Source organism: Doryrhamphus excisus, chromosome 14, assembly GCF_030265055.1.
Source record: "Doryrhamphus excisus isolate RoL2022-K1 chromosome 14, RoL_Dexc_1.0, whole genome shotgun sequence".
NCBI lineage: Eukaryota > Metazoa > Chordata > Actinopteri > Syngnathiformes > Syngnathidae > Doryrhamphus > Doryrhamphus excisus.
This window is the reverse complement of record NC_080479.1, coordinates 11,009,190-11,036,225: the sequence shown is the minus strand read 5'-3', so window position 1 is coordinate 11,036,225 and position 27,036 is coordinate 11,009,190. Positions and strand designations below refer to the sequence as shown.

The window sequence follows — 27,036 nt, the reverse complement described above, 5'->3', positions numbered from 1 at the left end:
TTCATTTTTATTTATATGACCATTGAAAACGTCCACCTGTGCAACCTAGAACTGACTGACTGTGACGGTGTTAACGGCCGGGATACATAAACAAAACAAAACCATTTTTTATGTGATTTTGGACATTTCCAGGCCTTGTTTGTGAAGTAACTCCTCTTAGGGAATTTACCCGATCGCCACCAAAACAGTACAAGGTATACCAGACACATGGGCGAATGTGAATTGTGAAGTATTTGAGTTTTTCTTCCAACCACGTGGTTGTGGCATGGCGCCAAAGTCGATGTAGATGACAATACGATGCCAAACGCAGCACCACATGACCAGATGTCTTTTTAACCAAACCATCCATTTTCCATGCCGTTTATCCTTACTATGGTCGCAGCCATGTTGGAGCCTATCCCAGCTGTCTTCGGGTGAGAGGCGGGGTACACCCTGGACTGGTGGCCAGCCAATCACAGGGCACATATAGACAAACAACCATTCACACTCACATTCATACCTATGGACAATTTGGAGTGGCCAATTAACCTAGCATGTTTTTGGAATGTGGGAGGAAACCGGAGTACCCGGAGAAAACCCACGCATACTGACATGCTAACCACTCAACCACTACGCGGCCCGAACCAAACCTTCATTCATTCATTCATTTTCTACCTCTTTTTCCTCACGAGGGTCACGGGGGTGCTGGAGCCTATCCCAGCTGTCTTTGGGCGAGAGGTTGACTGGTCGCCAACCAATCACAGGGCACATATAGACAAACAACCATTCCATATGGACAATTTGGGTCGCCAATTAACCTAGCATGTTTTTGGAATGTGGGAGGAAACCGGAGTACCCAGAGAAAACCCACGCATGCACGGGGAGAACATGCAAACTCCACACAGAGATGGCCGAGGGTGGAATTTAACCCTGGTCTCCTAGCTGTGAGGTCTGCGCGATAGCCACTAGACTGCCATGCCGCCCCCGAACCAAACCTGATTCCTTGAAATGAACAACGGCTGTGTCTCATTTCAAGGATTAGGTCTCAGGTTGCATCAAATGTAATAAAGCAAATGTACCAAGATGGATCGATAAACTAAGGGTGGCACTCGCAATACATTTCCTTGACTGTATTTTAAGGACTGGCCAGTTGTGTACAGTGACCACAATGGATAACAGCAATGCCTTCTGCAAAAAAAAAGTGTGAAGAGAAAACAGGCGGTCGGAATGATTCAGAATTTATCACGAAACAAGACCATACTGTTGCTGTAACTTTGTCAATAACAGATATTTGTTCCTTCTGTAACGCTGTAACTGTAGATTTTCCACCTGTGTGGAAGCAATTTGTGTCACAAGTGAGGAAAAAAAAAGAGAGAATAAATTATCACCTTCAACGGATTATAACCGAGGAAGGTGTTTTTGCGTGAGTGGCACTATGTTCAGAGTGAACATGTGTGGACTTGCACTTCCGTGTCACTCCCTGGCTCGCTGTTAGCTTTGTGAGCTCTGTTTATGGCTGTTTTCATTAGCTATTTTTTATAGGAGTATTTTCCATGATAACAGGTGATGGAGCCAGCATGTGTCAACACAGCAGCAGCAGCCGGCTGGAGGAAAGAAAGTAGGGATATTAATCAGCCAATCAGGAAGCAGATTAGGCGGGTGCCTGAGAGGTGGAGGAAAACATTCTTTTTTTTTTGTCTAGCAACCCGGCAGCCAATCACAAATCCATACAGGAACCAAAACAACTACGTTCACCAATGACCCTGTCTGGGGATTGTTTGTGAGTGGGTGTGGAAGGAGGGAGGGAAATAAGACCAGGCAAAAAAAAAAAAAAACACCAGCTTGAGGGATTTTTGGCAGCTGTGTGTGTGTTTCTCACAAAATGAGCAGACGGCTTATTTTAATTTGACATGGTGTGCAATTTTTCGGGTGTGCCCCCTCTCTCTGTTAGGGCCTGTGTGTGGACAAACGGTGTTTAGTTGAGTGTGCATCTTTTGTCTGTGTGTTAGTGTGAGTGACAGCTCTGACCTTTTCAATATGCCTGTTAAACCTGAGCTCTTGTCCCAGTGCAGACGTGCTTGTGTCAACTCCAGCAATACTACATGAAGGTCAAACTCTGTCTCAAACGCGCGCGCACACACACACACACACAGTGTTGCCTGTCATGTTATTTCCCTCTCCTATATAAAGAATGCTCTCTCTGCCCCCACTAGTGTGTCCAGGCAATTACCACATCATACTGATGTATCTACTCTCTTCCCTACTAGGCAATAATTGTGGATTTAGTCACCTTATTTATTTATTTTTTCTTTTTGTAGTAGTTGTTGCCGTGGTCACCACTAAGTGTGCTGCCATAGGTTGGAGCCATGACTGATAGTAGCCGTGATTGGTAGGATTATTCTGTGTTCTATTGTCTGAATATGATCATTTCTTAATATTAAGAAACAAATATTAATCCACGACAGAAAGTAGTCCCCTACAAATGTTCCGTTTTGGTACATACTCTAGCTGTGGCCTCTTTGTAATTACAAGTAATCCACAGTGCATCTATTTAAAACTATTTACGACCTTCTAAATACATTTTTCAACATTATTAGAGCTCTCTCGACATGAAACAGCACCCCTATAGTAACCGTTACGCTTCAACAACCCTATACAGTAACAGAATAAGAGAAAATAAGACGTATTTAAGGCTGATGCTTGTATGTGTGTAGCCAAAATGCCGAACATGATCATTTCTTAATATTAAGAAACAAATATTAATCCACGACAGAAAGTAGTCCCCTACAAATGTTCCGTTTTGGTACATACTCTAGCAGTGGCCTGTTTGTAATTACAAGTAATCTACAGTGCATCTATTTAAAACTATTTACGACCTTCTAAATAAGTTTTTCAACATTATTAAAGCTCTCTTGACATGAAATAGCACCCCTATAGTAACCTTTAAGCTTCTACAACCCTATACAGTAACAGAATAAGAGAAAATAAGACATATTTAAGGCTGATGCTTGTATGTGTGTAGCCAAAAGTCCCCCATCAGTGGTTCTCAAACCTGAAATGTTTCACTCAAACTTCTTAAATGCTTGCTATTTAGAGGGGACTGTTTGCAACGGAACATGTGCTGCAAAAAAAGCCCTATAATTGTTGTAAAGAAGAACACGTGTCGAATAAAAGAGGGAAAAACTGTGTATCATCACAGGTAATATAAAATATAAATAGCTGTGCTGCTCTCTGAACCTGGCTCTGTGCAGCACTGATGGATAAATTATGAAATGTGTGAGAAGCCGCGTGTGTGTGCGCCTGTGCGAACGTGCCTGTGAATGTACATGTGCCCATCAAGCACTTTAAACGGAGTGTGTGTGTGCGTGTGTCTCAGAACGAGTGTGTGTGAATATGCTCGTGATTACGCGCACTTGTTTACATCCATTTCTGCCAATAGGCGCCCATGCCGCTGTGTATCATTGTGTGTACGTGTGTAAACCCTCTCCCCGGTGCGCTCATCACACGGGGTAGATGCTTACAGTCCATTTGTCTGCGAGCACACTGACCATTAGCTGGCCACCATACATAATGTATAGCGGTGACCTTTTTGCACGCTGCACCCTAAGGCCTATAAGCCATTGTTTGGTGCTGTATCGATTTTTTTACCCCCCCCCTTTCCCACTTCATAGATGGAGACGGTGATTTGAGGGGAGCGACTGAGTGCAGCTGCTGAAAAGAGGGGGGGAGTGCCGAAGCAATGGAGTGGAAAGAATTGAAAAGGCTCAGCAGGGAGACGGCGCATACCTGCAACCCCGCTATACTCACCCCTTCTTTCAGTGGCGGGCGACCGTCCAGCTTTCTTAGGAACCGCAGGTTATGTTCAATGGTGTTGAATGTTGCGGGCCATATAAATGCCACCTATGCACAGCCCATTAGACAGAGTGGCGCGAGGGCTGCATGATAAACAATGTGAAAGCTTCTCAACATTCATCAGACTGAAGTAGACAACAGAAAGTGTCTGCTCCTCTTCCCTATAATCTTCCTGAACATTCCTTACATCCCTTCTTCTCCGCCGCTGACAACTAAAGTGGCGATACGACAAGGGGGGAAAATAGCTTCGGAAAAGTGGCCTGGTGTCCAACGGTGATGGTAGTTAAGAAGCTGTTGGCAGGTGGATAGATTTTTAAAGTCGCCCAGGAAGCTGAAGGAGGACATGCGATACTTAAAATACCTCATGTATTTGTCATTATCATTATTATCTGATAGAATTATCATCCAGTTTAAAAGTGTTGTACTGTTTGCACAATGTTTTGTGTGTCTGTAGCTTTAAAGATAATCAGCTATGAGCTCACAAACAGTAATCCCTCGTTTATCGTGGTTAATTGGTTCCAGACCCAACCAAGATAGGTGAATTTCCACCAGGTATGATTCCTGATTTATAAATGGAATATTTTTGTAGTTGGAGCATTTGAAAACCCCAATATTCTAAATATGTTTTTTAACAATATTAGAGCCCTCTAGACATGCAATAACACCCATATAGTCACTTTTACATGCATATTACCCAATACAATAAACAAAATAAAATACATTTAAGATGTAAATATGTTCTGGTGCTGGGGGAAATGAGTGGGGGGTGGACAGGAAGTGAGGTTGGAGGTTCAGATTTGAGTTTTAGTTCATTGTGGGTTACATGCACAACAGTAGCTCGTTTTGAAAGATCATTCAAACCTTCGAAAAAGCCTGTTATTCCGGTAATTTTGTACATTACGGTAACATTACCAACACCTAGTGGCCAATGTAGAATACTGCAGTTGCTCCAGGATATAATTTAAGGTGTGATGGGTGACCTTTAAAAGTAATAGTATGTAAAGTACATAGTTTGATCTGATAATTGATACTAATATTGTGTTATTTATTTTTCATATTGTATCGGTATCGGCATGGGCGATCACTCCAATATTGATTCTTGGAAGAATTTGTGTTAAATTGAACTGTGGCCTCCTGTTGAAAGTGGCGTGCATATTTGCAGACCGTCTGTGTTGTTCTTCATCATTCTGGTCTGTAATATTTTTGATGACTCCTTTTGTCTCCCGCTGTTTGGTTTGTCCCCATTCATCTTGTGTCTCTTTTAAAAAGATGGACAAAGATGGGTGCAGGGAGGGAGAGAGGCGGGGAGAGGGAGAGAGAGAGTGGCTCCGCTTCGCTTCGAAAAGCTTCGCAGCAGGTCTCCGTTCCATTTATCAACGTCAGGATTTCAATCACAGCGCCACAGCTTTGATAAAAAAAAGAAAATAAAAAAAGAAAACCCACTGAACAAAACAGAATGAACTTAACGCAAATGCAAAAACCTTCACTTTTAACGTTACTTGCACCTTTGCACCTATTTATCAGAACCTCCAGTGTTTTATATGAATATGGCCCATAATGGAATAATAATGAGAAAACCTTTTACACGGCGTCTCTCAGCGGCCTTGAGGTTTCACTCTTTGTGTAAAATGTCGAAAGTATGTCTCAATTTCACACCGTTTCTCATTCCCATCTCCTCCTCTCCCCTCGCCCCCCTGCCACATTTGGTGTTCTTTGGCGTGTCATCACGGCGGGCTTGAACCAAGGTTGCAGCAGCAAAAGACCTCAGTGTGACATCTATTCAGCCGCTCTGATACAAGTTTTATGCGTGACATTCTTCATCTCTCTAAAAGGTGGCAGACACAAAAGAATCTGAAGGTTTCCACTGACCTTCCTTGATGCAAACAGTAATCGGGTGTGTTTTTCCACGCGTGTGTGTGTATATCCAGGATGACAGATAAGTCACACTCGGAGGTATTTTTTAAAAACATGTTTTCCATACTCTGAAAAACATTGCCACCAAAAATCCATCCACATGAAAACACACATATACCTTGCTATGTGTATATCCTTATCTGTAGACACTTGCCAGTACTTACCAGTACTACCAGATACACAATCTGTTCTGCGCCTATGCGAAACCCGCCTACACACATCAGACAATCCAATTCGTCCTCCGCATGTGCAAACTACGTCCATCAGTCCAAACTGTTTTACAGCAGTTACCGACTGCGAGTGAAGGAAGTGACGTAGCCCTTAAACCTGTGCAGAACGGATTGTGTTTCTAGTACAAATCGGGTAGTGACATAGGCACTGATAATCAAATTAGCATTCAATTCTACACTGAAATGTAAACAATGTAAGCCGCACCCACTAAATTTGTCAGCATCACATAATTCCTTCATCACACACTTTGTCAGCCTCTCTCTCTCTTTCTCTTTTAGGTTGTCGCTCTTGATGACATCTTTGTCTCGAGGCAAATTAGCTTGAGCAAACATATGATATGTCACTTCACTTCACTCACTGACATTACTACCTCCTGAAGCTGTACTGTAAGCATCATGGGGAATGTAGTTTTTAGGCATAAATTAGCAGCATTACTGTATGAGCTGCAGGGTTTACATTCATTCATTCATTTCCTCATGAGGGTCGTGGGGGGTGCTGGAGCCTAACCCAGCTGTCTTTGGGCGAGAGGTGGGGTTGCAGGGTTTACATTTAAATAAAAATAAATATTAATTAATACACAAAAACAATTAAATATATAACAAAATATAATCAAATTTACAGGGAAAAAACATATGCATAAATAACATAAATAACACACAGGGATGTTCTGTTTAATCTTTTTTGGGAGGGAATATGTTTATGTTAAAATTAAGTTGCATCCTCACCAAGAGAGATAACTCAGTGTTGCTATGGCAACTGTACTAGCTACTATACTGTACAAGCCATATATGACATTTCTTCCAGCTGAAAGTTGAGATTCATTCAACTTTGCATCCCTATTTACATTTTGTAATGTGTACTCCTTACGGTATTTGGTTGACATTTGCATTTTTTTTGTCTTTGTTGTGTGTCCTACAACTGAATCCAAGTGAATGCGATGTCCTTGAATAGAAATGTCTTTGCATGCATGCATGCGTGTTGTCATTTCTGAGTCCCTTCCTCATTTCGGCCTCCATATGGCTTATGCAGATAGCGTTCTTTGGGTCGTGTCTTGGCTCGGCTTTAATTAGTGGATTTGCTGCTAATAGATGGAGCTAATTAAGAGGGATTGGAGCGCCTGCACACTTCCTACTGTTTTTCTTGTATCTGTGTGTATGTGTGCACAAAGACTACATGTGTGAGCTAACATGGTTGTGTCTGGTCCGTGGCTGACGATGGATGCTGTCACCTTGGTAACCGTGTAAAATAGATTCCGGGTGTGGAATCAGCTCGAGCCAATTAGACATAGACATGCTATGAAAATGGCAGGACAGACATAGGTATGCACTTTTTTTGGCTTTGTCTAACCCCCCCACCGCACCCCCCCGTAGGCACACACACACACACATGCACACACACATGCAGACACACGTGCAGACAGTGCCTCGGGCAGAGTAGATATGACGGTCATAATCACATCATCTCCGCCCAATAACAATAACTCTGCTCAGGGATGCAAATAATCTGTACGTCCACATGTCTTATTATTGCAATCAATAATAAGAAAGCACTCTAACACACACACACACACACACTAAAACAACAGTCATGTCGCCCTAATGAGAAAGTATAGCCTATCACTCTACAATGTGAATTGTGGTGCTTTTGTACCGATGTTTCCTCTAAGCTGCTCGCCTGCATAAATGATGAACACTGTCCATGATAATATTTATTTTTACTTTAATTCATTAATTGCACCTTACGTAGTATATGCCACTGTTTTTCAGGTTTGGGCAGAGGAAGTAAGAGAGCTGCAGGCTGCTGGCTTACAAACGGGCAGTACCGCATCCACACACCAAGCCAAAGGTAAGGTAGCAAGTGTGGAGTGAATGTCATGTGTAGCTTAACCAATTAGAAACATGGAAGACAAGTAGCTACTGGCTGTCCTGGAAGTCATTTCATGGCATCACAGTCTAATTTGCATATCAAATGCTTTAGGGAAATTAATTTGCACTTTCAATGTGTAGGGCGTCCACGTCATGCTCTCAGTAGGCCACGGAAGCTGACTGTACACTGCCGGCTTGGGACTTCCTTTGAGCGGGGTGGACCTGTCAACAGCAACCGCTGCTGGTCAGTGAGTACACAAAATGCGTGCTTTCACTTTTAAGTCCCCAAATACAAGAACACTCCCTAATGACAGCAGAAAAAGATGCTAGTCGCTTTTGAGAAGTTTTGACGCCAAGTTGGCAATACTGATAATAATAGTGCTTGTATTTTGATGGTTGGATTTATGCGAAACAGGAAGTTTAAAGCACATTTTTTTTTATTTTTGCATTTGAGGTCCAAGGAATGCTGAGGTCCTTTGTATGTTTGCTCAGACACTTGAAAAATTAGAGGCAACATTGCTCTGAACCGTTCTTTAAATAAATGGAGCAAAGGGCTGAAAACTAATTTACTTTAAAAAAAAAAAAAAAGAAAAAAAAGTCTGACTTTTCCTCCCTGGCTGTCAAGTCGTCTTTGCCATGTGATTGCGAAACACAACAAGAAGAATTAACACATGCTTGTTTGGATTTAGCGGGCCCCTGGAAAGCAAAGCGGGTGACCCAAAAGCATTGGCGTCTCCCTTGATGAAATGAACACAATATTACTGCTGACTTTGTGATAACACCGTGCTACTTATGTCACACTCTCACATTGTGGAGGCTTGGGCGGGGCTGATACACTTGCAGAAGTGACTGTGGGTCACTTTGTGTATCCGCTGTAAAGTGTTGATAAGTAAGTGTGTGTGCATGATTGCTGATTTGCAGCGTTGTGTCTGTTGTTAATGAAATCCTTTGTGCTGCTCTGATTGGCTCATCAATCAAACGGCAGCTCGCATATTACCCATAACCCCTTTCTGCTCTCTCCAGGTGGCGGATTACTGTGCGACATGTGCACACACACACATGTACACACAAAAAAAGGAGCAACACACAAGCCCATATTCAAGAAGCTCACATATCTTTGCTTTTACACAAACAGCAACTATACAAACGCCCCGCGGCTCCCCTAAAAGCTTTGACATCAGGGTTTTTTTTTTCCCTCAATGTCGCTGTCATCTCGATATCCATCTACAATGAGACAGTGAATGCATCATCTGCATTAATTTCTGCTTGATTCAAAGTGTCATGGTTAAAGAGGCCAAAAGGAGGGGCAAAGGGGGGAGGTTTTATATGTGTGTGTGTGAGTGTGTGTGTGTGTGTGTGTGTGCAGAGACAGAGGTAGCTAGACAGGGGAAATGTAAGAGAGGGGGGCTTGGGGTGTGCTAGTCCTAGGGGGTAACCCTCAGTGGGGTTGGCCCAGAGGCTGACGAGAAACACACACACACACACACACACATACACATTTCCCCTAAGATTAGAACAGACACACAATCACATCCTCACATATGCACGCTCATGCAGAACAGTCGACCCAATGCTCGACGCAGACATAATGAGCTAAAAGTCCTGAACAACACTTCTGAAATCCAGTGAGGCTAAAACAAAGCCTGAGCGGTGACAAAGTCACAGCAGCAAAATCACACAACAAATAAACTATTGAAACACACAACTGACTCCAATTTGGGAAAATGAGACCTACGTTTAATAGCCTCCGATGTACAAAACAAATTAGTGCAAGTCAATTAGTACCAGTTTATCGGCATATATATTATTCTGTTTTTTAACCAGTTTGGAGTCTCAGAGGTCCCACAAACAGGCTAGCCTTGGTGCTGGAATTGAGACAGTTTAAAGTGCTTTTAGTCAACCCTATAGGGAACATGCCGTTTGGAGCGTCTGTGGCTGTAACGCTTGTCCATGCCCAGGGCGGTTGGGCACTTTTTTCCAACATAACAGAATATATATTGCGGCTGTAACCCACACCGAGCTTAAACCCACGATGTCACTTCCTGTCCCTCCACACCAGTGGTGGGCAAACTTTTTGACTCGCGGGCCCCATTGCTTTAACATAATTTATGGGGGGCTATAAGTGCATGTGTCCCTGTTTTCAGCAGCACTTAGTAAACAGCAGACCACATCAAATAACGAAATTGATAAAACAGCTACTTAAACCATCAAAAGGTTGGTTCAAGCCATGATGCTAGGTTGTATGTTAAGTTTAAATTAAATACGGAAAAGAACGGGCGGGCGGCACGGCGGACGAGTGGTTAGCGCGCAGACCTCACAGCTAGGAGACCAGGGTTCAATTCCACCCTCGGACATCTCTGTGTGGAGTTTGCATGTTCTCCCCGTGCATGCGTGGGTTTTCTCCAAGTACTCCGGTTTCCTCCCACATTCCAAAAACATGCTAGGTTAATTGCTGACTCCAAATTGTCCATAGGTATGAATGTGAGTGTGAATGGTTGTTTGTCTATATGTGCCCTGTGATTGGCTGGCGACCAGTCCAGGGTGTACCCCGCCACTCGCCCGAAGACAGCTGGGATAGGCTACAGTATCCCCGCGGCCCTCGTGAGGAAAAAGCGGTAGAAAATGAATGAATGAATGAAAGAACGGGCGGGCCACATTCAAACACTTGGCGGGCCTGATGTGGCCCCCGGGCTGTAGTTTGCCCACCCCTGCTCCAGACGTTTGGAAAATATGTATTGCAAAACACTCTTAAGGAACGATTGCCGGACTTCACAAATGTAACAATTACAACCATGCATTTTCCATTTGTTATATGACTCCAATATGAAATATACATCATATACAAGATCCTTGTAAAGACCTCTGCAGGTTCAGAGAATGTGTCGTATAACTGTTTTAACATCAATTTTGCGTAATAAGGCACCTGTTAAAAATGTACTACATTTTGGCTTCATTTTCTTCACGAGAAGCAGACAGGTGTTCTTCCCCGCCGCTTGTCGATCGTGTCCTCCCCTTTTGTCCAACCTCTTGTTGCGCATCTCCTGGCTCGTCGTCTGCACAGCCTGTCGTGCAGCTCTGGGACACTTTTATGACTCATCTGTCTGTCACATTGAGGCTGCTGGCACGCCAACAGAGAAGGCGAGAGGGAGGCACAGAGTCCTTGTTTAGCAGAGGAGATGGAAGCACTTTCCAAAAAATCAGACAATCTGTGCTGTCTGCACCTCCTCCTCCTCCTCCTCCCCTCAAGCAGCTTGCTTGATTACGTCCACTTGGCTGTACATAAACGAGGCTAGCTAAACTTTTTCTTTGCTGCCAGAGTAGTACATTACTGTGTCTTTAACAATAATTGTGGCCCTAAGCAGGGTATTATATTGAGGGGTGGGGATTGAACTTTAAACCCCAGTCCTGTAAGAAAGCAGCTGTACCATTACACCACAATATACTGCCAGGTGAGTGGGTGAATTTTGCAAAATCATCAAAAGTATTGTGACTCATTGGTACAAAAAGTGCTTGTGGCTGATTATGCACCCCATTTGGACGTGTGTGTGTATGTTTAAATGACCATAGGCTACTCTGTGTGAGGCTTTGCAACCCTCACGAAGCCAATTATGGTTGGACTGTGTGGCTCGCTGTGACATGCCAAAGCACACACTCCAGTATGTGTGTGTGTGTGTGTGTTGTAATGACAGAGTGACTGATGAATCTCTGCTCTGAGCGGGCAGATACCTTACTCCTAAGAAGCATTTCAACATGTACAAGCGTTCACCCAGAAATCTTTGGGCCCTGAATGTGTACACGTGTGCCAAAGTATTCATGGGAACAGTCTTTGCGTCTTTACACATCGACTAAAAAGCTGCGTGACAGTTTGTTGGACAAAAACAACAGGTTGGATCTGTTGTGAACGTCGATTTGTTGAAGATAAAGAAGGTATATTAAATGGAGAAAAAATGAGAACAGGCAGAAAATGTGTCAGTTCAGTGAGTCCAACTAATACATATCTTATGTAATACATAACAGGTGGTCAAGGAAGAATATTAGCAGCATGTGAAGTCTGTGTGCATTAATGTATTGATGTTCCTGACATGATGTTGTCAAATAAAGTGAATGTTTAATTCATCTGTCATTTTCCAAAAAACTATCTGATTACTCGGTCTTGTAGGAGTTTCTCTATGCACAAAGATGGTGCACAAGTTTCCTACATAGTCTTATAATTGTGGTGTTATTGGGCTGAACCACTGCAAAATTCAATATCATTCAGGGTTGGACCTTCTAACATCATCCAAAAATGGTTGTAATTTAATTTAGGAAGTATTCACAAAGACGTCGCCTGTGGTGTTCCTCAAGGCGCCATTCTGAGTACATTTCAGTTCAGCAGCTACATTTTTCTAGTGGCTCAGTGTGTGTTTCAACAGCCTAATCTCATAATAATACATATCAGACATCCATGGTCGGTTGCTCATGTTGGATTTCGGCAGGACATAAAGTTCCCACTCACTTATGTGACTCAATTTCTGTTCATGAAATGAAAGTCCTTATTGAACATTGTGTTGTAGCATTACTGGGAAACTGTGCTGTGAGTGGTCAGTTTTTCAGTCACCGGTCATTCATCGGACTGTTGAAAAGTATGGCAACACCACTTAGACCTTGGAAAAATTGATAAAAAAATTGAAAAATATGCAGTCAAAAATATTAAGAGAACAAAGTTGCAATCTAACAAGTCATCATTTTAGCGGAATAATGTCATTTTAGTAGCAATGAGTTGAAATTCATTCATTCATTTATTTTCTACCGCTTATCCTCACGAGGGTCGCAGGGGGTGCTGGAGCCTATCCCAGCTGTCTTCGGGCGAGAGGCAGGGTACACCCTGGACTGGTCGCCAGCCAATCACAGGGCACATATAGACAAACAACCATTCACACTCACATTCATACCTATGGACAATTTGGAGTCGCCAATTAACCTAGCATGTTTTTGGAATGTGGGAGGAAACCGGAGTACCCGGAGAAAACCCACGCATGCACGGGGAGAACATGCAAACTCCACACAGAGATGGCCGAGGGTGGAATTGAACCCTGGTCTATGAGTTTGAATATTACATTTAAAAAAGTGTTATTTTTTAATAACAGTGGAAAAAAGTTTGGACACTCGGACTTGAACATTGACCATTTTTAAGGCCAAGCATTGAATCAAAATAATTTATTTTAATGGAGTGACATAATTTACTGTTGGACTACCTATTAATATTCAGATATGAATCAACCCTGTGTTACTCATTCCATCGCAGTAATTTGCATTTTCCTCCACTACTAAAAATACCTCAAAAGCACCCAAAGCACGTATGTCATCAAGTGTTGTGTTGCGCGGCAAACCTGTTTACTACCGAAGAGCGGCATGCGCCAACTCAGGAGCTCCCCAGACTTGACATTACTTTCCTTTCTTCTGCCTTTCTTTCATTCTCTGTCATTCTGCCTCCGAGGCAGAGCAAGGCGATGAGGCTTCCCGGCAAAAGCAATGATCAAAAGTGGCACGCCGATGCCTACAGGTTCCCTGCTGACATGAGACGAGATTGTGTGTGGAAGGTGGAAAGTTCGCAGAGCTTGGTTGAAGGGGTTCAGGGAGGAGGTGAGAGAATGAGACACACAACCATCACTTGTCAAGTCTGAGCTGAGACAGGATACCTCAAGATTGCGAGTGATGTAAATAGGGATGCAGAGTGGCAGCAGGGAGAGGATGGAAGGTTTCAGGCATGAAAGGCAGGCAGAGTGAAAAGAGGCGGAAAAGAGTGAGGAAAAGGGAGAAAGTTGGAGAAAGGAGAGCACAGCATGGGAGCCAGGGGATCGTCTTGAGTTGAAAAGCCATCACGGGTGAATAATTGAAGACAAGCTTGGCTCCTGACACACACACACACGCACACACACACACAGACATACAGTAAAGTCAAAGGCAGTGTGTGAGTGGTGTGTATATACGTGTGCAAGGCTGGGTGAGACTGAAGTGGAAAATCCTGTCGTAATGAGGAATGAATATGTTATTCTTCAGCACCCTCTGTGACTTCTGGATCTGAACAGAACACAGCAGAACAGAGCGTTAACCCAAAAACGCAGCTGTGAGTCCCGGTTTCTCTGATGTATGGCGGAATATGCAGGATAGTGATGGCTATGTTTTTTTTTTTGGTCATGCTTTTATGTTTGATAATTTGCAAAATTATGTTAAACGTGAGCTGTAATTTTATGTTTTTGGTTAACCTGTAATTCTCTTATCCCATGTGATTGACTGCAGTATTTACTTCCTGCCACCTTGGCACGCTTTTCCTTGGCCACACAACGATTGGACACAATATTCATTCATTTTCTACCGCTTTTCCTCATGAGGGTCGAGGGGGTGCTGGAGCCTATCCCAGCTGGACTGGTCGCCAGCCAATCACAGGGCACATATAGACAAACAACCATTCACACTCACATTCATACCTATGGACAATTTGGAGATTCGCTAATTAAATGTGGGAGGAAACCGGAGTACCTGGAAAAAACATGCAAACTCCACAAAGAGATGGCCGAGGGTGGAATTGAACCCTCGTCTCCTATCTGTGAGGTCTGTGCGCTAACCACCGTGCCACCCCATGGACACAATATGAAAAGAAAATAATTAACAACAGAAAATGGGGGGAAAAAAGCTAACACAGGAAATATGCCTTTCAAATGTTATTTTTAACAGTGAAAATAAGATTAAATTGTGTTTGGTGACAACAGCAATTGAATACTACTGCTCTAAGGTTTCAACAGACATGCTCAACCCCAGCCAAATTCCATGTAAATCTGTGTTTAATCATTTAAATGTAGGTTTAATATGTTTAAGTGACTGTTTTCTCAATTGTGGTGCTCCTCAAGGCGCCATTTCAGGTACACTTTAATTCGGTGGTGGCCAATTCTACAAACATAAAAGCCAAAACAAACCCCAGCACCATTGGAAACAAATGGAGCTTTGTTGTCATCCTTGGCAAGTGAGCTAAAATGCCACCCCTGCTTTAGTCAGGCAATTACATTCTTCCCCGCAATTAAAAACCATATCAACAGTATACAATTTGTTTTTGTGACTGCTTTCTCAAGGGTGGACAAAAAGACAACATGTGGTGTTCCTCAAGGCGCCATTTCCAGTACACTTTAACTCAGGGGTGGCCAACTTGACTAGCATAAAAAGCCCACATCATCGCAAGGCGCCTCACAACAACCTGGGAGATTGTTGTTATCCTTGGAAATGCCCACCCAATTTGTGTGGCAGCCATTAATCTTTTTTTGGGTTGTGTAATTTGGTGCTGATTCATGTTATTAAGGGCAATGTTAGTTATAGGATTTACCCTATAGCTATTGTTTGGCTTCTGTGCAAATGCTTAAAATGCTTTGTGCACCAATGTGACATGATTTCTTGCTCACACAGCATGTATAATGCATGTCCCAAATTATGTTACATGTTTGTCTGCTGTGCTTTGTGTGTGCGTGCGTCTGTGTGTTGGTTTTTTTTGCTCCCTCCCGCCTTTCCATCTAACCGAAGAGTGAGCGGACATTCTAATGTGCATGGCTGGCACTTGAATGCTTTATTTGACCGCATATAAGACCAATTTGAGCCAGATTTATGACTTGTGGAGTCGCGTTGTTCCAGTGATTTCCCAGACAGGACACAATTTACAGCTGTTGCGTGTGATACCTGCTCACATTCCAAATCTGAGAGCCGAGGCACTGCGGGAGTGCCAAGGGAGTTGTAAGGACAGCCTTATATTTCCAGAAGCCCACCTCTTATTCAGCCCTTTATACATTCTGCTATTGAAAAAAAGAAGGGAAAAAAAAGCCTCAGGCAACTTTTATTGCACCTTCCTTCAATTACGCCATCGTCATAAAACAACACACATTTAATCACAGCCTCTGCTCACATGATGAAGTAGTTCATCATAAAGAAATGCCAGCTTTTTGCCAGGACAATGGATTCCACTGCATACTGATTATTAGATCTCGATAAAATATGACACAGGCGTCACTGATGCCCATTATTTTTTCTTAAAAAAAGATGTCACTGTTCATAACTTATCCAACTCTCAAAGAAAAGAAGCCCCCATGCTCCCCTGAGAGAGTGCAGTATTCCCGGGGTGTCGTGACAAAGGATGGTGGCTTCCACATACACTCCCACCACAGGGGGCTTTATGTGCCTTAAGGAAAACCCTGACAATCCATGTTGGGAATACAGAGTATTAGAGAAATCCCTACAGTGGCGAGACTCCAGGCAAAGAAGCAAAGTCTGTTGTAAGTGCAGCAGGGAATCACACAGACCAGTTTTCCCACTGGGAAGAGAGATACACGTATGTCACCAGCACGCCTTTGACACCACTGTGACTTGACATAGAGGCTAAAAGATATCAGCCAACACACATTAGTAACATGTCTGTGGGGTTACCTGTGCTCTCACCTTTGTGTTATCGTGTTATCGTATGTTATCACACATTTTCAGGTACAAACTGAGTAGTTCTAAAGGTGGTATTATGGTACCAAAATAATGGCCGATACTCTGCAACAATCAGTACATTACATTACATTCCCTAAATAACACATTCTCAGAATCTGCAAAGATCTTTACAATGATCTTTGATTCTATATATATATATTTTGAAATTGTGAAATGTAATTCCCATGTTTGTAATGATTAGAATTGTGTTATATAGTGAAGATTAAACTTGGATAATGTTCTTGATTGATGATTTCATCCTGCATATTGGGAAAAATATAATCGGTTAAGTGGTTAAGCTTTGATAATCCCTGTAATTGCAGCCACACTGTGTCAGGGTGACTATAGGGGTGTTATATCATGTCTAGAGGGCTCTAATAATTTAAAAAACTATTTATTTTATATACGAATAAAATAAATCATATTTTGCGGAAATTCATATATTGGGTTTGGGTCTGGAAGCCATTCACCACAATAAACCAGGGATTACTGTAGTTTGTAGTAAACACTATCCAAAGTATTAGCATAATGTTAGCGCTAACTTAACCCAAGAGGTGCCCTGGTGGTATTACCAGCAGGTAATGTTGGCTTGCCAGGATCGCCATGGCAACGGCTATTATCAGGTAGTTTCTTTTTGTGAATATTTATGATACTGATACTTTCTAAAAAAAAAATGTAGAAGTCTCAATTGTGTTTTTTCGCCTTCTGTCGTCAGATGATCTCATTCAGATTCATATAACCTAGATATTAAAACCCAAAATAGCCAAATTCTAAGAGAATTACCACAAATTCTGGAGTTCTGGAGCTAACTATAATACACAAAATATACTGGAAACAGGAGGCAAAACATTTTACTTTGGAAAGACAGCAAAAGGAAAAGGCTTGGAGCGCACCCAGCAACAGTGGATTGGATTGAGAGAAAGAGGAGATTTTCAGCAGGGAATTGGAACAAAACAGAGAGATAGAGTGTGTCCAGAGGCAAGGAAAGAAGCGGTGCAGTAGTGCAGGTGGCAAGTAAGTGGGCAAGCGAGGCAGAGAGAGGATTGGAGGAGAGAGAGAGAGAGGGGGTGGGGGAGGGATGAGGGAGGGGGTGAAGGGGAGGATGAGATCCTATTGCATTCCTGTTGCATCAGTTCAGAGTAACAAGATTTCGAGATGCGGGCTTAGACATATTAATAGCTTTTGCACTGACGTCCACCCCCCCACCCCCCTAAACCTAACTCACACACGTACATTCTGCACAGCAACATGGCTTGCCACTCACGACAAAAAAAGCAAGTGACCAACCCGCAAAGCCAGTGACCTTGAGCAGCAGCAAATTGAGGAAATAAACACAAGCAATACCAAACATTACAACACAGAACAATATCTCTGCTCAAACAAATTTAATTTAGATGTCTTCTACTTGGACCAGCCAGGACAGCATGGCTCCTTTGTTTGCTGGGAAGCATCATAAGAACGTGGGCTTATCATTCTCTCTGCAACAACGTGTGGCCGTGCTTATTTTTCACTGCCTGGACTAAAATCTGGTATTTTAATAAAATCCTTAGTGAATGAATTACCTGTGTTCTAATAATATGGTTTGGGGCTGGATTTTAAAAATGTTAAAAATGAAATTTAGAGGTTAATATTTTTCTCACAAATGTGTTGATGTATGATCATCCCGAACAAGAATTCTGTATGATTTCATTTAGAAGTTTTAACAAATATGGGCAAAAAAAAAAAAATGAAATGTGGTGTTCCTCAAGGCATTGTTTCGGGTCCACTTTAATTCAGGGTGGTCCACTCAACTGAAACACATCAAATTTTCATTTCAACATTAGGGACCTAATTGCTTGTTTTTAAGTGTTTTTTTAAATATTTTCATGCTACCCAGCATACGTCTGCATGCCAAGTATTGTATGGTAATATTGGATAGAACTGGAAATGCTCAGGTTAAAAGTCTCACACACAATACAGTCAACCATAAAATACAAGAAAAACGGGAAATACCAGACCCAATGGTCTACAATTAGGTCAGGAAGCGTTGCCATAAGAACCCAAGATGACTATGTTTTTGCTTCAATCAATTACACTGTGAAATAAATCCAAGAAAGTGAATCTAAAATTGACATTTTTTTTTCGCAATGATGGGTGATTCTGTGCCTTTGAGAATCCACCCTCTTGTTTCTCCCTTCATTTCCAAGCACTTTAATCCCCTCCAACTGCTGAATTGGATAAACAATGCAACACTGCTGTATGGTCAGTTTTTATAGTTCTTCTGTTTGAAATGTTTGTTTTTTTAAGAAGAAAAATAATCCCAAGTACTGTATGTGCTGGAGGGCATTTTAAATCAGCTCTCAACAACACAGCATGTTGCTGTTGTGTTGCAACATCCTTAGTATTTTTAGCAATGGTCTTTTATAAAAATGGGCTAATTTTGCTCATCTCCTGGCATAACATTTTTATGTAAATGCGAAAACATAAAATCAGACAGCCAGAGATCATTACCGCCTCTTCAGGGAGATGAGCTCTGTTTTCTCATTGAAATGCACCATGCAACACTCCATTGAAACAGAATGGATAGCAAATTTCAATGAGCATCTGAATTTCATTTCCCTGCTTGTTTTTTTAGTTGTTGTTTTGTAATTCTTATACAAAAAGACACGCTGTGGGATTTACATGGTGTTTAACACTCGCAGCTCAAGGTTTCTTGCAGGCTTGTCTCTTGTTTTGCGAGAGTTCTTTTAGGTCAAACTTGTACCTTATGTGTAAAGAAGAGAGGCATTGAATCAATAATCAAAGCTAGTCGTCTTTATGCCCAAAGGCGAATGGTGTCTCCCTTCTCGGTGGGAGCCGAACGTCATTCATAGTGTATGAAAGGCATTGCTAATGCCTTTCTGTATGAGGCCCCCTTTTCCTCCTTGAGCCAGCCTCCAGCCGATCATTGTTATATGTCAGAGAAATCCAGCACCCTAAAACAGACAATGTCCTGACTTGATAATGGAATGTTTTACAAATCTGATTTATACATGAAGGCTGCAGGTAAAGCAACGCATGATGCAAGTAAGAGCCCTTGCATATATCACTAATTAAAGAGTGTTTAGCGCTAATGGTACATATTGACTGCTGGAGGCTGACGCAATTGCAGAAGGTAATCTGGTTAGTATCATAGCGCCCAAGGAGAGATTGAACTCTGCTGAACCTAAAGTGCTCAGAGGCTCCCTGCTTTCTTTCCATGCTCCTTCATGCTTTGCTGGTACTAAATCATAATCAATTAGCTGTATGCTGCATGTCGGAGCCCTAAGTCAAGCAGCCAAATAGACGAAGATAAACAGTATTAATCTGCTCTTATTTAATGATGCTTTTGTTGTCAACAGAAAGCAATCATTCCTGTTCCTCTGTTGGATTACAGGATAAACCCCCATCCAGTTGTACTGAATCCAAAGTCTTGATTTGGAGACATTACCCTTTGGTGTTTAAGATATTTTGTTGTGTTAGCCTTGTTATTTGTAAGTGTTTATCACCATGAAGCGACATTTAGTGGCTGCAGGAAGGCACATGATAGGAACGCTTAAACTGAGAGTTGAGCACAGCATGGGAAGCCCAAAGAGGTAAGGTCCAAGTTGGACAAAGGGGTGATTCAGTTTCAAGTAGCCTTATGTGAACTGGTACAACTTGCTCGATAAGCAAAACATCCATGACTGTCCAGCAGAGGCGCTGTTTGCAGTCTAAAAAAGAACAGTTGTTGATAGGGATGACACATATTGCCTCTTTTGCCGATATTATGTGTAACATGCCATATCTCCTTTGGTGGAATGAACACATATGTGTTGTATACAACATTTTTTAAATATTGGTTTTCATGATTGATGGAATTGATTGAGTTAAGGACCTCAAACAATGCACAATTATGAGCGAATTCAAGAAACAATACAAGCAGTTGATGTTTGCTAAATACAAGGATGAAGAGTCTTGAACCAGTCATGATGTGCTATATATATCACTATATTGACACTTACTATGGTACCCATTATGTCATTGGATGGTCATATCACCTCAGACTTCGGTACGGGACAAAAAATTACAAAATTAAAAAATTCAAAATAAATAAATAAATAAAATAAAAAAAAATAAAAAAAAACTTAAACTGTATTATGGAAAGCAGGAAGTGAACAAATGTAATAGTTACTGATTGTAAAAGTACCAGATGGAGGGGTAGGATTTAATAAGCTTTGCTTTTTCCTACTCCTTTAGGACATGTGGAACTGTGAACTGATTATGTGATGCATTCAATTGTAATCTGATGCATGTTCAAATGAAATTAAACCATTACCATGATCTGTAAAAATCTGATACCGATATCGCATTTTTATGCTGATATTGGGCCGATAATCATCAGTACCGATGATTACAAGGCTTCCCTGAGCGTTCCATGGTAACTCAATGCTTAAAGGCTCAGTGTCAATCCATAAAAACAACAACTTTGACAGAGACTGAAAAATCTCTATTGGAAAAATTCCTTTAGAATTCTTCTGGGTCCTGTCATTCCGTGATCTGAAAACACATTAGCCAGCAGACAGCTGAGTGAGCCATGACCTTTCAGACGTCGCAGGTCGTAGGTCAGATATAATCTGCCGATCACCATTCCTGTCATAACCCGTCTGACATTTCACCAGCTCTGACTCCAAATGTCAAGCCATAATCTGGACAGGGGGGAGCGCTGCCAGGCCCCCTACGGTTTCCCTTTCCTCATTCGCCACATCCGGAGATGCGCTCTTCATAACCAGCCTGGATGTGTTAATGATACCACATCTGAAACTGTCCACGGTGTTCAAGTGAGTTAGTTTTCATTCTCCGGCGCAAGGTGGGTGATTTCTGCATCCGCACGGGAGGTCAACAGCGGGCCGCATCTCTGACTGTGGGAGATGGACAGAAGCTAAATGAGTATTGTTGCTGGTGTCTTCTTCCATTGTGGGCCAGTGGAGAGATGGAGGGAGATTATTAGTTGCCGTGGTCCCCATCCTAAAGGGAAATGGATTGTGAGAGAAAGGAGTGTCGACCCTCATTTAGGCCTTGATTCCTCAGTCTCTCTATTTGTGTTTCCCCGCATGCATCAGGGTGTGTGGTCTGCCAATTTTATGCAGTTGTGTACCTTTGATGTGATTGTGTGAGTGCATATTTGTGGCTGTACACTCATTAAACTTTCATAGGCACATTTCCAATAGAAGTTGGAGACGGCAGAACTAATTTTAGTGGCGATATAGACTCGGGGAAAACAGGAAAACACCTGACCCAAATGTATCATAAAACAATTTTTGCATATATCACTTCCTGCCTGTTGATTTTTCAACATTGTGTCTGATATGCTCCCGTCCACACCAACTGGACACGTGTTTGTCTGGTTTGGATTTTTTATCATTTAATTGTATAATATCGAGTGGTTAGCGTGCAGTCCTCACAGCTAGGAAGCCAGGGTTCAATTCCACCCTCTGCCATCTCTGTGTGAAGTTTGCATGTTCTCCCCGTGCATGTGTGGATTTTCTCCGGGTACTCCGGTTTCCTCCCACATTCCAAAAACATGCTAGGTTAATTGGCGACTCCAAATTAAATTGTACATAGGTATGAATGTGAGTGTGAATGGTTGTTTGTCTATATGTGCCCTGTGATTGGCTGGCCACCAGTCCAGGGTGTACCCCGCCTCTCGCCCGAAGACAGCTGGGATAGGCTCCAGCACCCCCCGTGGCCCTCATGAGGAAAAGCGGCAGAAAATGAATGAATGAATGAATGAATGAATGAATGAATGAATGAATGAATGAATGAATGAATGAATGAATGTATAATATCGAGTGGTTAGCGCGCAGACCTCACAGCGAGGAGACCAGGGTTCAATTCCACCCTCGGCCATCTCTGTGTGGAGTTTGCATGTTCTCCCCGTGCATGCGTGGGTTTTCTCCGGGTACTCCGGTTTCCTCCGACATTCCAAAAACATGCTAGGTTAATTGGTGACTCCAAATTGTCCATAGGTATGAATATGAGTGTGAATGGTTGTTTGTCTATATGTGCTCTGTGATTGGCTGGCGACCAGTCCAGGGTGTACCCCAGCTGGGATAGGTTCCAGCACCCCGCGACCCTTGTGAGGAAAAGCAGTAGAAAATGAATGAATGAATATTTACCCGTTTCTCAGGACGACTTTAACTGACTACAAACATGGTGTGTGTAGGGAGTCACGTGTTTTAACGCAATCTCGTTAAATGTTTAACGAGATTGCGTAGGTAACACAAAACCTCATAATCAGTTGGTCCGCAAGTGTGAACGCTAACCGAACCCAACCGACGATCCTACTTTTGCTACTTAACTTTGGAATATGAACCCACTTTTCTCAGAGTTCACCTATATTCCCTGCTCCCATTCTTTCATGCAACTCCCTCCTCTCGTCATGAACATGTCATGGCTGCGTTCCCATACCTGAAGACATGTCAAGTGTCTCCATATCCATGTGGGAAACGAGATGAAACTTCGCCATTTAGTCCCACTCCATCTTCCTGAGGCGCCTCAGGCGAAGAAGACATCATCTCCTTTTCCCCCTTGTAAGAAGTGCTGGCATCTTGGCTGAAGTTTCCATGAATGCACATAACAATCTATAGCCATTTAGCCGCAGCACGTATAGATGCCAAACACATCACGCCCCCTGCGATGACTGCCTCGCTCTCGATTCCACCTCGTTTCTTTTTTCCCCGCACTCCCTTTTGTATATGCTGAAGGTGTGGAGTGATTGCTCAATCGTTGTGACACATATAGGTCCCGTGTGTTTAATGGCGTGTGTGAGTCAGACATGGTATTTGGTTGGGGTGCATTTGTGTCAATCACGGGGACACATATAGATTATGATTCCTTCCCCTCAATTAGACTTCAGGCCGGAAATTGAGGGAAAAGAATGAAAAAAGGCGAATGGGAAGGCCTCCGAGTTTCCAAGTCCAAACATCTCATTCTATTTCATGTATGATCCTATCATGTTGCTGCTAATACTCTCTTGACATGTATTTTACCCACATATCCACCTGTACGGCCTACATTTAGTACTCTGATCCCTAATATGGCATTATTGCATCATCTGTCCGCTCAACGTTTCTCGAGCCCTACGGCGTGCTTAACTGAGGTAACAGACGGCAAACGCGTGTGTGTTTTCATGCATGCACACGCCGGCCTCTGTGTGTGTGTAGCACGGGTTGTGTTTGAATTGATAGCCAATCGTAGTGCTTTTGTATGTCCATATGTTTCAACCCGCAGCTACATCCACCATCTGTCCCAGTGTGATGCTAATTTAGCCCAGCTTTCTCCCCACAGTTGACGGCCCGTGCATTCCCCACCATCTACAGGCCCGTGTTTTGTTGCTCTGATTCAAACCAACCGATTTCCGTCGCTCTTGCAAGCGAGAGGGCCGAGGGGATGGGGGGGGACGGTAGCCCCGGGAAGCATGTCAGGATATTCTGGGGATAATCACTCACAAAGCTGGGGTGTTTACCCGCTGCTCGGCGCAACGGAACAGGGGCGAAAGGGTGGTCAACCTGCAGAGTAGTTAGCTGATGGAGGTCAGGAGGGTGAGCGAGTGAGAAAATATGGTCTATAGGCTGCACACTTTTTAAAAATATCAGTGTGATGATGTTTGCACTGCCTCCGAGCCGATTTCTGAGAGTCTTGACATTAAAAAAAAAAAAAAAAAACAAGTCCAAGGAGGGTGGACAAATACTGCCAAAGCAGCAATTGCATTCTTGCGTTCAATCTGAAAAATACAGGTATATTAATAAATACTATCCCTTTTTCAACAGTATTTTCAATCATTGAGAACCATTGCATTAAAGTAACAATATGTAATAGTCGGGCCTGACTCAAGCATCACAACATATATGTACTGTAATAGTAAGGCAACCCTTGATGGACCAGCCAGGACACTTCTCATGTTGTCTTTGCAGTACTGGTACAGAATGTATTTTTGTGATATATTGTAGCATACAAGCTACATTTGAACCGTTTATGTTGTTGTGCTTGCACTATTTATGTGTACAGTGCTATTTAGCACTTTTTAAAAATATCAGTGTGATGATATTTGCACTGCCTCCGAGCCGATTTCTGAGAGTCTTGACATTTAAAAAAAACAAGTACAAGGAGGGTGGACAAATACTGCCAAAGCAGCAATTGCATTATTGCGTTTAATCTGAAAAATACAGGTATATAATAAATACTATCAGTTTTTCAACAGTATTTTCAATCATTGAGAACCATTGCATTAAAGTAACAATATGTAATAGTTGGGCCTGACTCGAGCATCACAGCATATATGTACTGTAATAGTAAGGCAACCCTTGATCACCTGCAGTACCAGTGTACAGTATACTTGGGGTGGACCAGCCAGGACACTTCTCATGTTGTATTTGCAGTACTGCTGCAGAATGTATTTTTGTGATATATTGTAGCATACAAGCTACATTTGAACCGTTTATGTTGTTGTGCTAGCGCTATTTATGTGTACAGTGCTAGTTAGCATTGTTAGCGTCTGCTAAACTGGCTTTTTGCAAATGCATTGGCATGTTTAACCAATTGTATCATCAGGAATGTGCAGTGGATTCACGATCCGGTACTCTCTCGCTTGATATTTAGTAGCATCACACCGACAATGCTATCACAGCCATCTCCAGTATATATCCAACCATCTGTGTCGGGACTCACGACAAGTTCCTTATGGGACACGTATCGGCGCGACGCAACAAGAGTGAAAGGTAATTAACGCAGCCCATCATGTTGTTAGCGCAGCTAAGCGACTCCCCAGGAGGTCTCGGAGCTGCCGTTATTCAGGCCGTTATATTCCATATGCACACGTATGCTTGATGAGCATGTTTGAAGTTATAGCGGGATGCATTCCTGGCGGCTTTGTCTCACCGGGGAGACTGAAAGAGGGGGACAGTGTGTTTGGCACGCGAGGCGCTCGACTTGTGTTTGCTGGGGGTGGATTGGAGGGGGGGGGGGTACACGGGGGTGCGTAACAAGAGCAAAAGAATGTGTGATTGAGACCAACGCAGATGAGCAAGAGTGTTGAGTGTGTCCTGTCTGATAAACAGGAACATGGTTCATCATCACAGGGCGCACCGGGGGAGCACTGCAGTCCATCTGCGAGCTAATACAAACTAATGCTTTCTCAGTGCTGCACAACCTCTATCAAAACTAGCAGACAAGGACAAACGAAGGGTACGTTTTCTAAAAGAGCCCCATTCACATGGGCCTGTCTCAATAACCGCAAGGCTATAACATGTACTCCTCACCGTAACATGGATTTTTTTTGATGTGATGTTCTTTCACGTGTCCTCAGTTTTGACAATGAAAGGGTTTGACAGTTTCATAACAATCACATACATACATACTAAACTCTGTGTAATGCATGTATATTTATAGGTTATCACATGGTTTGTCTGGTATCAGGCTAGGTATCATGCCCCCAAGTGTCAGTATCAGCCCTATGATCTTATTATCACATACTATTTATTCATGAGCTTATTATCACGTACTATTTAATCAAAAGACCATTTTGTTTCCAGAAAATGTTCCGTTTATTACATGTATTATTTCTAAACAGGGTAAACACAACAATTACAAAAATATTTCAACAATAATATTTTATCAACAGTCTTATCTTATCAATGTCTGACAATTAAAGTTCCATTAATCAAGTTTGGGTTTTTTGGTGACTGGAGAAGCACTAGGCACTAAGCACTCGTGCGCTGTTCTCTGATTGGTTGTTTCACGGGCACGATACCAGAGCAGCGCGCTCTGAGTGGACAGCTACGGTGGCTGATACTGGACATGGTTAAACTCTATATTTTATCAGTATCACTGCCCTGGGCTTTGACACAGTATCATTTCGGCCTTTTCCCGTATCATTCATGGGCGCTTTATAGGGTACAGGGCCAATTAATACTGTAGTATGTGATAATATACTGTATCATTCATTATTAATACAGAGAAAATAAATCACATCACCAAAGGAATAAAAGAATAGCAAATAATATTAATAATGCCTTAAAAATAGCATATAATTAATAATTTTTATGGTGTTTCCGTTCAAGACAGCATGTAATATTACTATGTGTCAGATTCAATGAGACACAAAAAGTTTGAGTGAAATACATCTCCCGTCTTCTTTGTGTTACTCGGCCACCTTTTCTACACACCATGCTGCCATCCATCAACAACTTGCAAGCGCTTTCTATTCCTCTTCATCTTTTCTATGGCTGACAGAACGTGTGGACTTTGTTGGCAGCCTGAGGAGATTGGGCTCACTTGCTCTTTTCTGTTTTCCCTCATTAGGGTGAAAGCACAGCTGAAAAGTCCAGCACAGTTTACTGTGTCAGGGGGATTTCAAACAAGTTTAAAACCCCTGAGCTGTTAGGTTTGACATCCACTCGGGCATGCTATTGCCTTTTGATATTGCTTTCTTTCTTTCACTCTCTCTCTCTCGCGCGCTTTGGTAATGAACGTGTGCGTGAGAGGGGTGTCAGTGGTCCAACATGTGAATGCTCCCCGTGTCTGGAGGTATTACACTGAAGCCTAGCCACGCATACAAGCCTAGAAGGGCCTTTCTGAATCAGTGGACGGGACCGCCGCGACCTTTTCAACACACATTAAAACAGGGTCACCTCACTGAGGTCCAGGTTTGTGGTAATGCGACACATAG

At 42.6% G+C, this 27,036-nt stretch overlaps 1 protein-coding gene across 1 annotated transcript in view; it reads left to right on the top strand.

Moving 5' to 3' along the window:
• sox4a (SRY-box transcription factor 4a) overlaps window positions 1–27,036 on the top strand; it is a 67,357-nt gene that overhangs the window by 13,111 nt on the left and 27,210 nt on the right. The window contains exons 2-3 of the mRNA XM_058048054.1: window positions 7,743–7,821; window positions 7,983–8,085. The gene's annotated coding sequence lies outside the window, so the exon portion shown is untranslated. The remainder of the gene's footprint in view (window positions 1–7,742; window positions 7,822–7,982; window positions 8,086–27,036) is intronic.